The sequence below is a fragment of the Hirundo rustica genome, chromosome 4 (genome assembly GCF_015227805.2).
Source record: "Hirundo rustica isolate bHirRus1 chromosome 4, bHirRus1.pri.v3, whole genome shotgun sequence".
Lineage (NCBI taxonomy): Eukaryota > Metazoa > Chordata > Aves > Passeriformes > Hirundinidae > Hirundo > Hirundo rustica.
The window spans coordinates 63,670,138-63,683,430 of NC_053453.1; the positions used below are offsets into that span (position 1 = coordinate 63,670,138).

Here is a 13,293-nt window from a genome sequence, read left to right on the forward strand (position 1 = left end):
AACTTGGTTGGTTCTCAGATCTGTAACCATCTTGCTGTACTACCTTGGATGAGTTACTTCATCTCAGTAACTCAGTCTTACATCCATAAAACACGGTTTCATGATGCCCCTCTGTCCCACAAAAGACTTACAAAAATAAGGGGTATCTCTACAAAGATTGTAGAGATAGGAATAATGTACATTTCTATGGAGTAATGGACACAGGGTTTATGAAGTTAAGAATTACAGGGAAACAAACAGCTGACGCTCTCCTTCCTTTTTTCTCTGTACTTTCTATTGCTCCAGTTCCTGTAATTCTTCTTTTCTCTTTCATTGCTCCAAATCACCCACTGTTGTCCTACAGAGAACAAGAATATTGCTTCATCTTGTCTTATATTCCAGCCCAAACCCCCTATCTGCATCAAACCTAGACCCCACCCCTTGTATACCATCCCCAGCTTGTTGGATGGGCTGTGAATCCAGCAGTCCTAGAGAAGCTAGAGGGAAGCTATGAAAACTACCTGCAGTGACACACTAGTGAGGCTATTCTCATGTAACCATTTTCCAGAGGTCCGATGCACCCATGGAAGGGAAGAATCACTGTTTGTCCCTGAGCATTGCTTACTCACCAGCCCACGTCTCTGACACCTGCATCTCCCATGCTGCTCAAATCCCTCCCCTCTGGACTGAGCTCTGTGATGTCCCACTGATCTATAGCCACAAACTTTTCTCTCTTCTGCTCTTTCCCCACTCTCAGTCCTACATCTTCTACAGCTACGGGTTTCTAAATCCTCATGTTCCCATTGCTCCTCTCCCACAAACCTGTGCTGCTCTGACTGCTGTACCCTGCTCTCCATGCCAACAAAGGAAGTGGTATCAAAAAAATGCCAGGAATGTTTCAATGAGAGTATCTCAGCAACACTTCTACTTTTAAATACCCTGAAGAACAGTCGGTAGCAGTTATGTCTGGTAGAGAAGTCTGCTCTGAAAGTAGATTAGGCCCAACCTCCAACTGCCCCTGAAGCTGTCCATGAAAAAGTCATCACCTCACTTCCCATCTGGTGACTTGGGTTTCCCCTAATCTGTTTCAGCCAAAACAAACCAGTGCAGCTGACTTCTACTATTTAAACTGCTTAAGCTGCTCTGGTTGACTTTGGCCAAAGCGAGTTTGGGAGGGATTGAGTGAGCAGCTTGCAGGTAGGGAGGGGAGGTGGCAGCCTTTGGCAGAAGACAGCCGCGGCAGTGACTGGGAGCTGTCTGGGAATGGTAACCTCTTCAACAACTCCACTTCAGCCTAAGGAGGAAGTGAGCACCCACAAGGGGATTTTAAAGCATGGTAAATTCTGTGCTTATAGCTCAATTCTCATTTCGCAAGAGGTTTCCCTGGCAAACCACTCCTCTTCACTACGCAGAAACCATGATGACGTTACTCAGGCTGTCATTTATCTTTCCCCTGTTTAATCACTGCTAACTGATTAACCAAATGAAGTGCCACAAAACCCATTAGCTGGAAAAGGAACAAAAAACTGCGCTAGCTTTTAGTAATAAAGAAAGAGAAACTTTTGTAAACAGGGTGCATGACCTCTAGCTCTTGAAAGCACCCAGCTAGGGCCCCTCCCTGGCCCCCAGGAACAGGGGCAGTGAGGGGTGACACCCTTGCAGCCGCTCCTGCCAGAAGTGAGGCACCAACAGGTAGGACATGGGGGTGTCAAAGTTCAAGGGCTGTTGCACAGCCTGTTGGATGGCCACCACAATGTCTTTTGCCCTTGTTTTACCCCACACAGACACTTCTGATCTTCTTATCTCATAAGCCTCATAAGGAGGCACAAGAAAGGAACGCTAACTTTAACTCTTTCAGTACCCTTCCCTCAAAAACGATCAGTGAACTTAGGCCAAAAAATCCATCGCCAGAAGTGTAGCAAAATACATTTCATAGAATTGACAGACTTCAAAAACTTGGGGAGGGGAGGTCAGCAAAGCCAGGCACTCTCTCTCCCAGATGGTTCAGGTGTTTGCCAGACTAAGGCCTAACTCTTTCCTGGTTTGCACCTGCAGTTCAGATCGTTTCCAGGAGCTTGCTGTACAAGTGGTAGGGAGGAACGAAAGGCTCCCAGAGGGGGAAAAAAAAAAAAGTTAAGTTGATGTTAAGACTCTGACACGCAAAGGAGTTTCTGCTCCAACACAAGTGGCCACGGCCAGCTGAGGTAGGTCAGCTGCCATCATGCTCACACTTCATCCACTTCAAACAGGAGGCAAAGGATGCAGCTCCTGCTCTCAATGAAGCGAGGTCTGATGCTGCTGTGTTTGAATCTTCAGGTTAGCAATGAACCTGTCCAGTTTCATTGCCCTGCAATGTTCTCCCAGATTAGACTTTTGGCTCAAGCTCAGCAGAAAAGGAAAACTTATTCTTAGTAATAATTTCAACGTGCAGGAATTAATTTCGATACCACTGGTTTTGTCACACCTTTTATTATGTTAGGAAAAAGAAATATCCTGACCCTATATTGAAAAAAAATTAACTTGCTGTTCTAGTACAGACTTTTCTGCATATATTTTTCTTTTCAGGTAAAAAGAAAAGTATTTTCAAAAGATCACAAGTACTTCTTATTGTCACAGTTTTAGAATCAGGAAACTTTCGCAGTTTCACAATTTAAACAAAAAACAAACCTGTTACATAATGTGTTACTGAGCTGAGATGACAAAAAGGGAAGAGAGAATTGAGATGTCTTTCCTCCTCGCCACGCACCTCTCTCTGCTGCTCCCCACTTCTCTTTGTGAGGATAACCATGCTGGAACTATTTGTTCCTGCAATTTTCTGGAATGAAAGAGCTGGGGCACTGGCTGTTACCTCCAGTTTCTCTGGCACGCTCTCTGATCCCCTTTGTCAAAATGGGTCAGTTCTAGCTCCGTTAACCAGCAGTTAATTGTGCGGATTTTTAATGCTCTGGGCACTTTGGGGTTTGGGAAAGGCATCTTTGGGGCCACTGCTTTTTTGAGACTGAAGAGCAAAACTGCTTTTCAGCCACTGGAAAAGGAACACGAGCAAAATAGTGAACATCCCAGTGTTAATTGCCTAAACAAAATTTCTTTACTGCTTTTGATCTTTTGTCTCTCTCATGGAGCTTGGGCTTCTCTCTCCCCCTGCATGCTCTGCACTCCCTCACACAGGACGTGACTGTTCAGTACAAGTGCCAACAAGGCTTTCTCATGAGACAGCTCTCAAGTCCTTAACAAGAGGGCCTTCATCAAGATGGTTCTTGTTCAATATTGACAGAATAGAGCCCCCTTCCCCCTCAATACAATTTATTCTGAGTTAGCCGCTTCCTGAAACACCAACAACCCAAACTATTTTACTGTGATAGCCACGTGCTTTTCCAAAGGCACTTTGGCTGAAGAGACAGCCACCAAGAACCATGTAGTTAATTATCTTATGCTGTTTTCCAAGGGTTTCTGGCACAGCGATTCATAAGCCATCAGAGGTGATGGACTGGGTTTTGAATTTTGGTGTGCAAGTTGTCCTGCATTCTCAGCAGCGCCGGCAGGCATAGTAATGACGCCTGTAAGGGAGAAAGAGAACTGCAGAGTATTCTGTCATGCCTGGAAGAGGGATACATAAGATTTACAGGACCCACAAAAGATCTTGAAGGATCTACAGCCCTTGAAGGATCTACCTCGCCAGTTTGGATTGGTACTAGCCCTAACAGATACATGTGAGGCAGAAATAACATAGACTTCTGTGTATCTACGTAGGTTTTCACTGGGTGGTTTCAGATTTTTACATTTATTTAGCGAGGTTATTTAAAGGGCAAAGGACCCCAGCGTTCCACAAGGCCCATGGGGTGCTCTGCTCACCTCGGTGACAGGGGTTGGAACTTCTTCACTTTAAGTTCCCTTCCCTCAAACGCTCTGCACTGGTATGATGCCGTAGCACTCCCGTGGTACAGGAGGATGTGACGCCTTCACACCCAGCTGGTTCTGCATGGCACCGCACCGCGGCACACTGTAAAAGCAAAGGCCGGGACGGTCTTTACGGCACCCCTCAGCTGGCGCAGGGCACAGGGGAGGGGAGGTGGCCGATCGGAGAAGGCCGAGCGGCCACGGCAGCGGGGCCGAGGCGTCGCCAGGCGCCACACGCCCGGCAGGCCCCGGGCCGCGCGGGGAAGGGGCCGCGGGCGGGGCGGGCGCTGCCGAGAGGCCGGAGCGGAGCCAGGGCCGGGCGAGGGGCGGGGAAGGGCCGTGGCGGCGGCTCGGTTGAATCGCTCCGCGGCTCCTCCCAGGGGCGGCCCGGCGGCTGTCGCTGGAGGCCGCGGGCAGCGGGTCCGTGTTTCCCCTGGGGACAGCGAGAGACCCCCGCCCCCTCCGCCATCGGCTCCCGCCGCCGGGGCTGCGCGGCCGCCGCGGCCCCGCAGGGATCCTCTCTCGCTGCTCCTCCTCTTTCTCCTTCACCCTCTCCCCCCACCTTCACCCCCGGCTGAGTTCATTCACTGGGATTGGTTTCAAATGACGCCATCGCTTTATATTTACACCAATGACCTCATCCCAGCAGCTTGAAGTTTACTGACCAGCGAAACTCTTTTCTCTCGCTCGTTCCTCGCCTTGTGCCTGCTCTTCTCGGGTGTTTGCCGTCGTTTCGGTTGTTCTGGGATTCTAATGCTTAAAAAAAAAAACCAAAAAAAACCACCAAAACAAAGCAACAAAACAACAAAACCCCAAACAAACAAAAAGACCAAACACACACAAAAAAAAACCCAATCCCCCAAACTTTTTCCGTCCTCCCGAGCTTTTCTGTATGTGTGTCCCCCTCATCACTGTCCCCTTTTAAATTTTTCAAGCCATCTTGGGAGGGAGGGGGGAAAGAGAGGCAAAAGAGAGCTCCAAATGTTTCCTTTTTCTGCTCCTCTCCCCTCCCACCTTCACACTTCCCACTCTTAGGGATTTTTTTTTTTTTTTCTTTTCTAATTTTTAAAATTGCTGGGGCTTGGTTGTTGTCGTTTTTTGGAAGGGTTTTGGGATTTTTTTTTTTTTTCCCCCTTGAAGAAGAAGGAAAAAGAGGAGCTTTCCCAGCGACTGGAAGGAGACAAAGTTGTTACGGGCGGCTGCGGCGAGGCTGGTGGGCAATCGCTCTTATCCCTGGCGAGGGGACAGGCTGACAGACTGACAGGGGTGACACAGTAAGTGCCAGAGCAGCGCAAGGGACCCCGGCCCGGGAAGCCAAGCGGGGAGTGGGGCGAGGGGTGCGGGGGGGGGCCGGGCCGGGCCGGGCTGGGCGGGGAGGAGGAGGAGGGAGGTGAGGGAGAGGCGGGCGGTGGGAGCCCTCCCTCCCTCCCTCCTCCCGCATGCCCTTCCCCGCCGCCCCCTCACCTCCGGAGGAGAGCGCCCGCAGTGGACAGGTCGCTGCCCCGGCCCGGGCGGGCTCCGGCCGCCTCCGCAGGTGGTAAGAACGGGGGCCGGAGGGAGGGGGAACGGCACAGGCACCGCACGGCACCGGCGGCCGCCCCGCGCTGCCCTCCCTACCTGCTGCCGGCACCCTGCTGCCCGCGGCGCCTCCTGCCTCCCGTCCCTTCCTCGCCTTCCTGCCGACATCCACCTGCCTCTCCCCGTGCGGGGAGGAAGCCGGGCGCCGCCGGAGCGCGGGGCGGGAGGAGGCGCCGCCGGCAGAAGCGATGGGAAGGAGCCCGCGGGCTGCCCCGCGGGGGGCTCGGCGCTGCCCGGGAGCCGCGGCGTGCGCGCCTGCCCTGCTAAACTTAGCCCGGAGCGCTGGCTCCGAGCGGGCTGCGCAAAAATGGTCGGGGATGCTTTAAAGCCCCGGAGGGCTCCCGAAGAAACGCTGAAGTTCTGCCTTCGACTTGGAAAACGTTTAAATTGAGGCGGCTGACAAAATGGAGGGCTGCCGCGGCGTCCAGGAGGGAGGCAAATTGCAAATTGTTAACCTGGCATCGCGCTCGCCTGAGCTCCCGGCCCGGGGCTGGCGCCGGGACGCGGCCTGACACATCCCCGCTCCCGGCTTTGTCCCCCCCGGGCCGGGATGCGGGGCTGAGCGCGCATCACCAGGTGTATGGGATGTGCCTGTTGCCGAGACTGACCAATGGCAGGGTTCTTCAGCGGCCAAAAAACATTTGGTTACACGTCAGATGAGAAGCTAGGGAATTTTTAACTATTATTTTCCTTTTTAAAGATTATTTTGATTTTTTTTTTTTTTTAAGAGAAAGAAGCCCAGGAGAATTTACTTTCTTTTACCGTCATTTCAGGTGGTTGAAATATAAAATCGATTTCTTGGGTTTTTCTTCAAATGAAGGGTGTAGTGATAGCGAGCTGTATTGTCTGACCTATGACTAATTTTTTTTGTTCAAACATTCAGTGTATACCCAGCAGAATAAATAGATCTGTGCTAGTTTTGAAACCTAAAAGCAGATTGAACTGTGTCTCTTTGCAAGGATGTGTGCTGGGGTTCTTGAAAGAGAAAACCCCAGAATGATTTTGTAATCCTTGCTCTGAGATTTATGCTATTCCTGGCAGTGTGTGGTTTGGTAGATGCAGAGTTTACAAAGTCACAACTGACCAAACAGGAGTTGTTTTAAGACTCTTGTGTTTTGAGGGGAGGTGGAAAAATAGTAAGTCTTAATTTCTTTTTATGGTGTTCATCCCACTGCCCATTGGAGATTGAAGCATTCATCACAGTTGTTTATGTTGGTTGTCTGGGAGTTTCTGCATGAATGTGGAGCGAAGTATGCAGCAGGGAGGTGTACATGTATTTTTAGCTTTTATTTTTAATGACAAAAGCTACAAAGGATAGTGATATTCACAAGTAAATCTTACACTTACTGAGTATGCTTATTAATAGTTTGATGATGGAATCTATGAGAAATATCTGAGTTGTAAGTTCCACTTGTTAAGCTTGTTTAATACAATAGTGCTTTAGTAAATCTTAATACACAATTTAAAAGTCCCTTTTTAAATGAACAAATACATAAAAGCAGCAGAGAATGTGTCAGTTCCTGTGCTACAGATGGTAGCTTCAATATGCTACTTGGTTTAATACATATGAAAAGGCCCAGAAAAACAAGCCAAGCATTTAAAAATGTAACATGTTGTATAAAGATACCTGAGTGCATTCCTGTTCCAGTAGCTCTGCTTTTGTTAGCTACCCCAGCAGCTGTAATGGAACAAAATCACACCAGAAAAACTTCTGTAGGAGATAGCGAGCTCAGTTATCTTTGTTTCTGTAAAAATGCACGCTCTTCTTCCAGCAAAGACAGCTGGCTGGGCAGGGGTGTTTGCTTTTAGCTTGGCCTGGCCGTAGGGACGGCATCGGCAGAAGCTGTGCAGGAATGTGTTAAATGGATTTCGCTGGGAGCTGTGTCTCCCAAGCCAGCCCCGGCAGGATGCCAGCCCTCAGCTCGTGGGAGGAGTTGTGGTTGGATCTGCCATGTGCCTGTGCACCTTCCCTGGCAAATCGGCTCTGCCCTGCGAGCTCTGTGCTGCTGCTCGCCGGGGGAGTGAAGTCAGACCGAGTCACTGGAAACTGGATGTGAGATGGGCCCGTCGCTCTTCTGCCTATCAGATAAGAAATTCCCGCAGGCCTTCCGAAGCCCTCAGGGGCTAAATTCAAGCTCTCTTCTCGGCCTTCGTAAAAAATGTCAAATAGCCAAGTTAGATACTGGTTTTTGTTACTTGCATTTATCTTCAAGTGAGCTCTGCTCCAATGCGTTGGGCAGTAAGAGGTGTGTGCAGGGCGAGGGCTTTGCTCCGTCACCTGGGTTTTTAAAGTTCAGTGCCATAATCCTCACACCGATTCAGCAACGTTCACTATTTTCAAAATACAGTTTTGCTAAGAAATACAGTAAGTACAGCTGAAACATTTTTTCCCCTCAAGAAAAAGGAGGCAGCAGGATGATAAGCTTTCACTTTGTAGTATGTCGGCTGAATTTTCTAGGACATTTTTTTTCTTTTTCCTTTCTGTAGAAGCGGTCAGGAAAGTATCATGATATTCTTCAAGTGCTGACAGTCCTTAATAGCCAGATGGCATAGAGTAGTTACTGTCAAAGGATGAGGTGTGGAAGGATTGACACATCCCTTCCTTTTTTTATTTCCAGTTTTTTTCAACTTTTGAAAGAAACATGGGTTTGGTCTGTGACTCCACTGACTCTGCCCCTATGGATTTGTTGTTATGATAGTGACTAAATGCTTCTTGCAATCCTGTAGTATTTTGAGTATGGTTGTGTAATGCTACATCCTTGATTATTTAAGAATTTTCAAGAAGCTGGTTTTCTTAGTAATAGGAAGGCTATTAATAGGACTGTACATTCACTTTCCCTACAATTCCTCAGGGATTTCTCCAGGATGAGCATTGTGACATGGAGGATTTCTGTAGAATATTTTAAATACCGATAAGTACATACCAGTATCACTAATTTTTCTGTGGTTTATTTGTATCCCCCTCATAAACAAAGAGCTGCCAGTTGCATACACAGCCTCTACTTTCTCTACGAATCAAAAGCCACAGGTGATGGCTGGCCTGGTGGCCATGTGTCAGGATGTTGTTCTGGACTAAAGCTATTAGTTGACTGAAGACCAGGCTTAATTTTCAGGAAGGTGAAGTGAACGCTAAATTCAGGCTGCTCCATAGTTGTTACTTGGGGGACCCTATCCCCAGGAATTTATCACTATTGTAATAGTATCCTCACCCCAATACCAAAGCCAATGGAGATCGAACTGCCTCTGGAGCATGGGAGGAGGCTGGGATGCCCTGTGCTCCTGCAGTATTCCCTCTGTCTGAGGACAGGCATGGCAGCAGGGCAGCTCATATCACCACTTCTCTGCTCCGCCGTGTCTGATCTTTGCAGTGGTGTGGTCTTGTCAGCTCCAAATAGCAAATCTTTATTACAGTTACTCTGTAAGTTCCCGTAACGCCTGGAGGAAGCAAAAAATAGATATTAATGGTCAAATTTGGCATCTTAACTTCTGGATTTGCCCAGTTTTAAACTGAGCCGTTCTTGGTTTGCCCATGGGTGGGCCCTGCTGGCAGGGACCGTGATCTCCGGCAGAGATAGAGTTGGGCACCAGTGAATTACTGCTCAGAGCAGAGCTGCATGTAGGGTGTATGTATCGAGGGCAAGAGCGAAGATGGGCGAGTTCAAGGCCCTGTGCTTCCTTCTGCTGCGCTGTGTGGTCTGCTGCCGAGCCAAGAGTGTCCTACTCGGAGCTGGCTCTGGGAAGGCTGGCAGCCTTCCATGTTGTGTCCCTATGAAATGCTCCAGCAGCTGAAAAAAAACCCCACCAAAATTAATAATTGGGCAAGCTAGGAAAGAGGGGAAAGAGTGTTGTTTCAGTGACGGTAAGTTTCCAGTGGGACCGCGGGGATTCAGTGGGGACATTCCCAATTTCCCATGGTGCTGCTTTTCTGCGCTTTCGCTGCCTAAAGCTGGGAGGTAGGAAAGGAGCTCCTGAAACAAGGTTCTTCTTTGAGGGGAATGTAGTTATCTCTGCTCTTTCCTGGTTACAGTATGATACTTATGTTGCCAGTGACTTACACAGCTTCTCTCTGAGTGTTTTTGGAACTAATTTTTCCCAGTGCCATATGAGTTTTCACACCGTTCCTCATAAACTTGGATCAGCTCCTTGCACAGACATCCTCAGGTGCATTTGTACTCTTCTTTGCTTTCAAGCTGAAGATATAAACTTCTGTCATTTGTTTAGCAATTAATGACACAAAAGTAGAGATGTGCAGAAGCTTTCATTAGTTGAGAATAAATGTAATTTTTTTCTCCACAAGATCTTTTTGCACACTAGCCAGAGTGATGGTCTGCTAAAATAATATGAAAAAAATCTTCATAAAATCATAGTGGAACTGTGTTCCATTACATTAGTTTGGCAGAAAATTGACACATTTGCGAACATTGAGACTGAAATAGCATTACCCATTTTCATTCTGCTTCACTTGATTTTTGCTTTACTGAAATGATTTATGAATTGAGCCTGTTGACTAAATGATAGCTCAGTGGTTGTACAGGTACTCTCTTTTTACATATCCCTGCTGCTTGTCTAATGTTTTTACATTATTGAAACCAATGTGGGAGGCAAAAAGATGGTTCTGAGTGTGTAATGTAACAACATTGGAATGAGAAATTTACAGAGAGCATAAACTGAGGAGGACAACGGGGACTAATTGTATGAAATTCCTTTTATGCACACGTTCTTGAGTTTGAATAACTAGTATGTATTCAGCCAGCTGGATTAGATGGCTTTGGCTCTGCATGTGTAGCATAGATGTTGCTCTCAAAATAGGAAAGGAACTCTTCCCTCCTCCCACACTATTCCAGATAAAATTGATTCAGTGCTGCATTTTGCTCCTACTGAACCCCTAGTAAAGCATGTTTAGGCTTTATCATTCTGTTCAGGCTGAATAGTTCATAGTGTTAGAGATATAAATGCCACACTTTTAATAGCCTGTCTTTTTTTTTTTTGATTCTTGATTGCTAGCTGTAAGAATCATTCACCCCAGAGTTTGCAGACTCAAAACCCATGCCAGAACTTGGGTTTTTACCTGCAAGATGGTCCTTGCAGGGGTGTGCCTTTCTCCATAGTGCCTATTTCACTAAGTTTGTGCGGGACAGGCACCCATCTTCTAAACACCATCTCACAAATACATGCAAAGAGCCTGAGCTACGCTTCACAGGGCTGCTCTCAGTCATCCTGTTACTGAAACAAGCCTTAATGTCAGAGGTAGGTTGAAATCACCTGAAGAACAGGCATGAGATTACTTTCTGCTCATTCTGTTAATGCTACCTGGAATATGTATAGCACCTATCACCTCTTCAGTTCCCACAGGTGTTTTGTTACAAGTGCTTAGGTGTTGGGGTTTCATACCTCCCTACTTGAAAATTCATGCTTGGGACACAAGTGTTTTCTCTTGCTTTCCCGCTTTGCTCTCCCTGACTTTCATGGGAGTCTGAACTCTGGAAAACTGGGAGGGAAGAGAGGTGGAGAGGGAAGAAACTTTGTGTTACATGCTGTTCTTCTAATGCCATCATACTCAGAAGTGCCTTTCCAAGCTAAGAATTTAGGTAGAGGCCTCTTACTAAGAACAGTTGGGGAGCAAACAGAATAAGCTTCAGCTTGGTTTCCACAAAGATTCATTAATGTTTGCCAGTTTTTAAGAAGAAAAAACTACTGTAGCAGAGGAGTACAGCAGTAATTGTAATGCATTGGGTTGACACGTTGTTGGGTTCTAATAAGTTTCAAAGTATGCAATAGACTGAATCCAGAGACGGTCAGTCTCTTCTCCTAGCAAGGGGAACCTTGCTAGGAAAACCTTCTTCCCTTTTCTCCCAGGCTACTCCCATGTCATTTCAGTTTCCAGAAAGCTCTCCAGCTTTTACACAGTGGGTTTGGGAGGCCTTACTGAAGAAGGATAATCTCCAGTGACAGGTCTGTATGTTCATAGTCCTGTATCTCAGGAAGACAAGGGCAGCTGAAGGCAGATGGACCCTGTCCTTATGAGAGCTGGTAAACCTCATGTTCTCCTGGCTAGTAGGAGACTTAAAGTCTCATAAAGCCAAGAGAGCTGCTTGTACTTGTGCTATCTGCTGCTACCTTGTTTGTTTCTCAAAATCTCACTTTTTTGTTTTGGTTTTTCTTGCATGTAACTTTTCAGCTGAATAGGTCTGATTTTCCTGGTCAGTGGAATGACGTCTCTTGTCCAGCCACTGAAAATCCCTGACTTCTCATTGCTCACACAGTATGGGCATGCTGTCAGCTTCTCAGTCCTCTGTTCTGCTTGTTAGATAATTCATTATGTTAGAGATAGAATGACACACTTTTAATAACTGTAGGTATGGATCCATGTGTGGTTACCATCCAGGTTACAAAGCCTGTTTCCTCAGCGTGGCTCACTTTGCTGTCTGCTGGGATTTCCAGGTAGACCTATTTGAAGATGCCTGAAAAATTTGCCTATCCAGCCCAGACATGATTGTATGAGTAGTCCATTTGTTGCCTGTTTCCTGTCTAAATATTACTGCAAGCAATTTATCTCCTTCAAAAAAAATGGGAAAGAAAAAGAGCAGGAGTACGGGTTCAAATCTCCAAGATACTGGCCAGGATAGCAAAAGAAAGTGGTGAAATACTGATTAACTAGTACTGTCATTTCACATTTTCCCAATATACTGTTTCCATGAAGAGACAAACATCTTTCCACCCCCTCAGATTTACAGGATTTGAATCTTCTTCTGCAGCTGAGGCTTGCATGACTTGCCAGCTCTCCTGCAGGCGTGACCTGTTGTGAAATGAGGAAATGTAAGGTGTGTTTGTCCCTGCTGCCTCGTGTATGGTTAAACCTATAGAAAGCTGTGGAGGAAGCACAGGCACGCTGCTCCTCTGACAGCCTTCTGCAAGTACAAGCTATTAATGACCATTGCCTTTCATGGGCAAAACTGGAAATTGCTTTGTGCACTTTATTTCATGGTGTAACAAGCGAGCACATTAGCTATTTTTATTCAAACCCCCAGACATAGGCCAGTATGGCAGAGTGGCTATGAAATGTCTGCATAGCTAAGTGAAAATACAGCTGCTCTTTAAATCTTTTTCTTTTTCATACACGATATTGAGGGTTCAACCAGGGATCATCTAATCTTTCTAACTGAGTCGTGGTGAGGATTTGGAAGATTTAGCATTAAAATAGGCAGAATGTTCTTTTCAGTCACTGACTTTGTCTACTGTTCGAGTCAGCAGTAAGGAGGTAATGCAGTAGGGGAGGTGGGTGGGGGGAAGAGGGGGCTGCTTCACGGTAAAGGTTCAGATCTCGGCCTTTCAGAAGGCTTTGGGTCTATCTCTTTGAATGTGCTGCTTAGTGGCAGGCGCAGAAAAAAGCTGGATACAGTGGCACTGTTAGCAAATGCTGGCTTAGAGAAATGAGTTGTTTGGGGGATTTTTAAAGGCTGCCAAGCCCTTTGATGGTGGTTTTCCCACTTTTTTAAATTTTATTTTCCTTCCCCCTTTCCCCTGAAGAGGCTGTCTACTTTGACAGAAAAATGGCTTTCATGGCATGATGAGTAATTTTAAAAAAAAGTAAGACGGTGTTGATGATTTAAGTATTTCAGTATTTCAGAGCCAAGAATTTATGTCATGAATTAACTTGGGAGGAATGTTGGGCATATAAGTTTTTGTGTAAGTACATGCTCAGCATGTATATATTGAGGTCTCAGTATTGACATGTGATCTCCAGTTCAATTTTGGTTTAAAAAAAGAAAGAAAACAAATCTTTCGGTATAAGGTCAGTGTTAGAGATCCTAAGGAAAAAAGAGACGTCACCTAATATGC

General features: G+C 46.7%; 1 protein-coding gene and 1 long non-coding RNA gene across 3 annotated transcripts in view; one reads left to right on the plus strand and one right to left on the minus strand.

The window, feature by feature from the left end:
- Window positions 1-2,483: 2,483 nt before the first annotated feature.
- LOC120751432 (uncharacterized) lies at window positions 2,484-5,469 on the minus strand. 2 transcript variants are annotated; one of them, XR_005700425.2, is made up of 4 exons: window positions 5,341-5,469; window positions 4,542-4,632; window positions 3,832-3,979; window positions 2,484-3,536 (listed from the first exon to the last, which is right to left on the minus strand). It is a non-coding gene; the product is annotated as an uncharacterized LOC120751432 (long non-coding RNA). The 2 variants fall into 2 exon arrangements; XR_005700424.2 differs by having other exon boundaries at window positions 4,542-4,626; window positions 5,341-5,443.
- Window positions 5,306-13,293, plus strand: part of DUSP16 (dual specificity phosphatase 16) — a 61,016-nt gene continuing 53,028 nt past the window's right edge. Inside the window, exon 1 of the mRNA XM_040061271.1 lies at window positions 5,306-5,413. The gene's annotated coding sequence lies outside the window, so the exon portion shown is untranslated. The remainder of the gene's footprint in view (window positions 5,414-13,293) is intronic.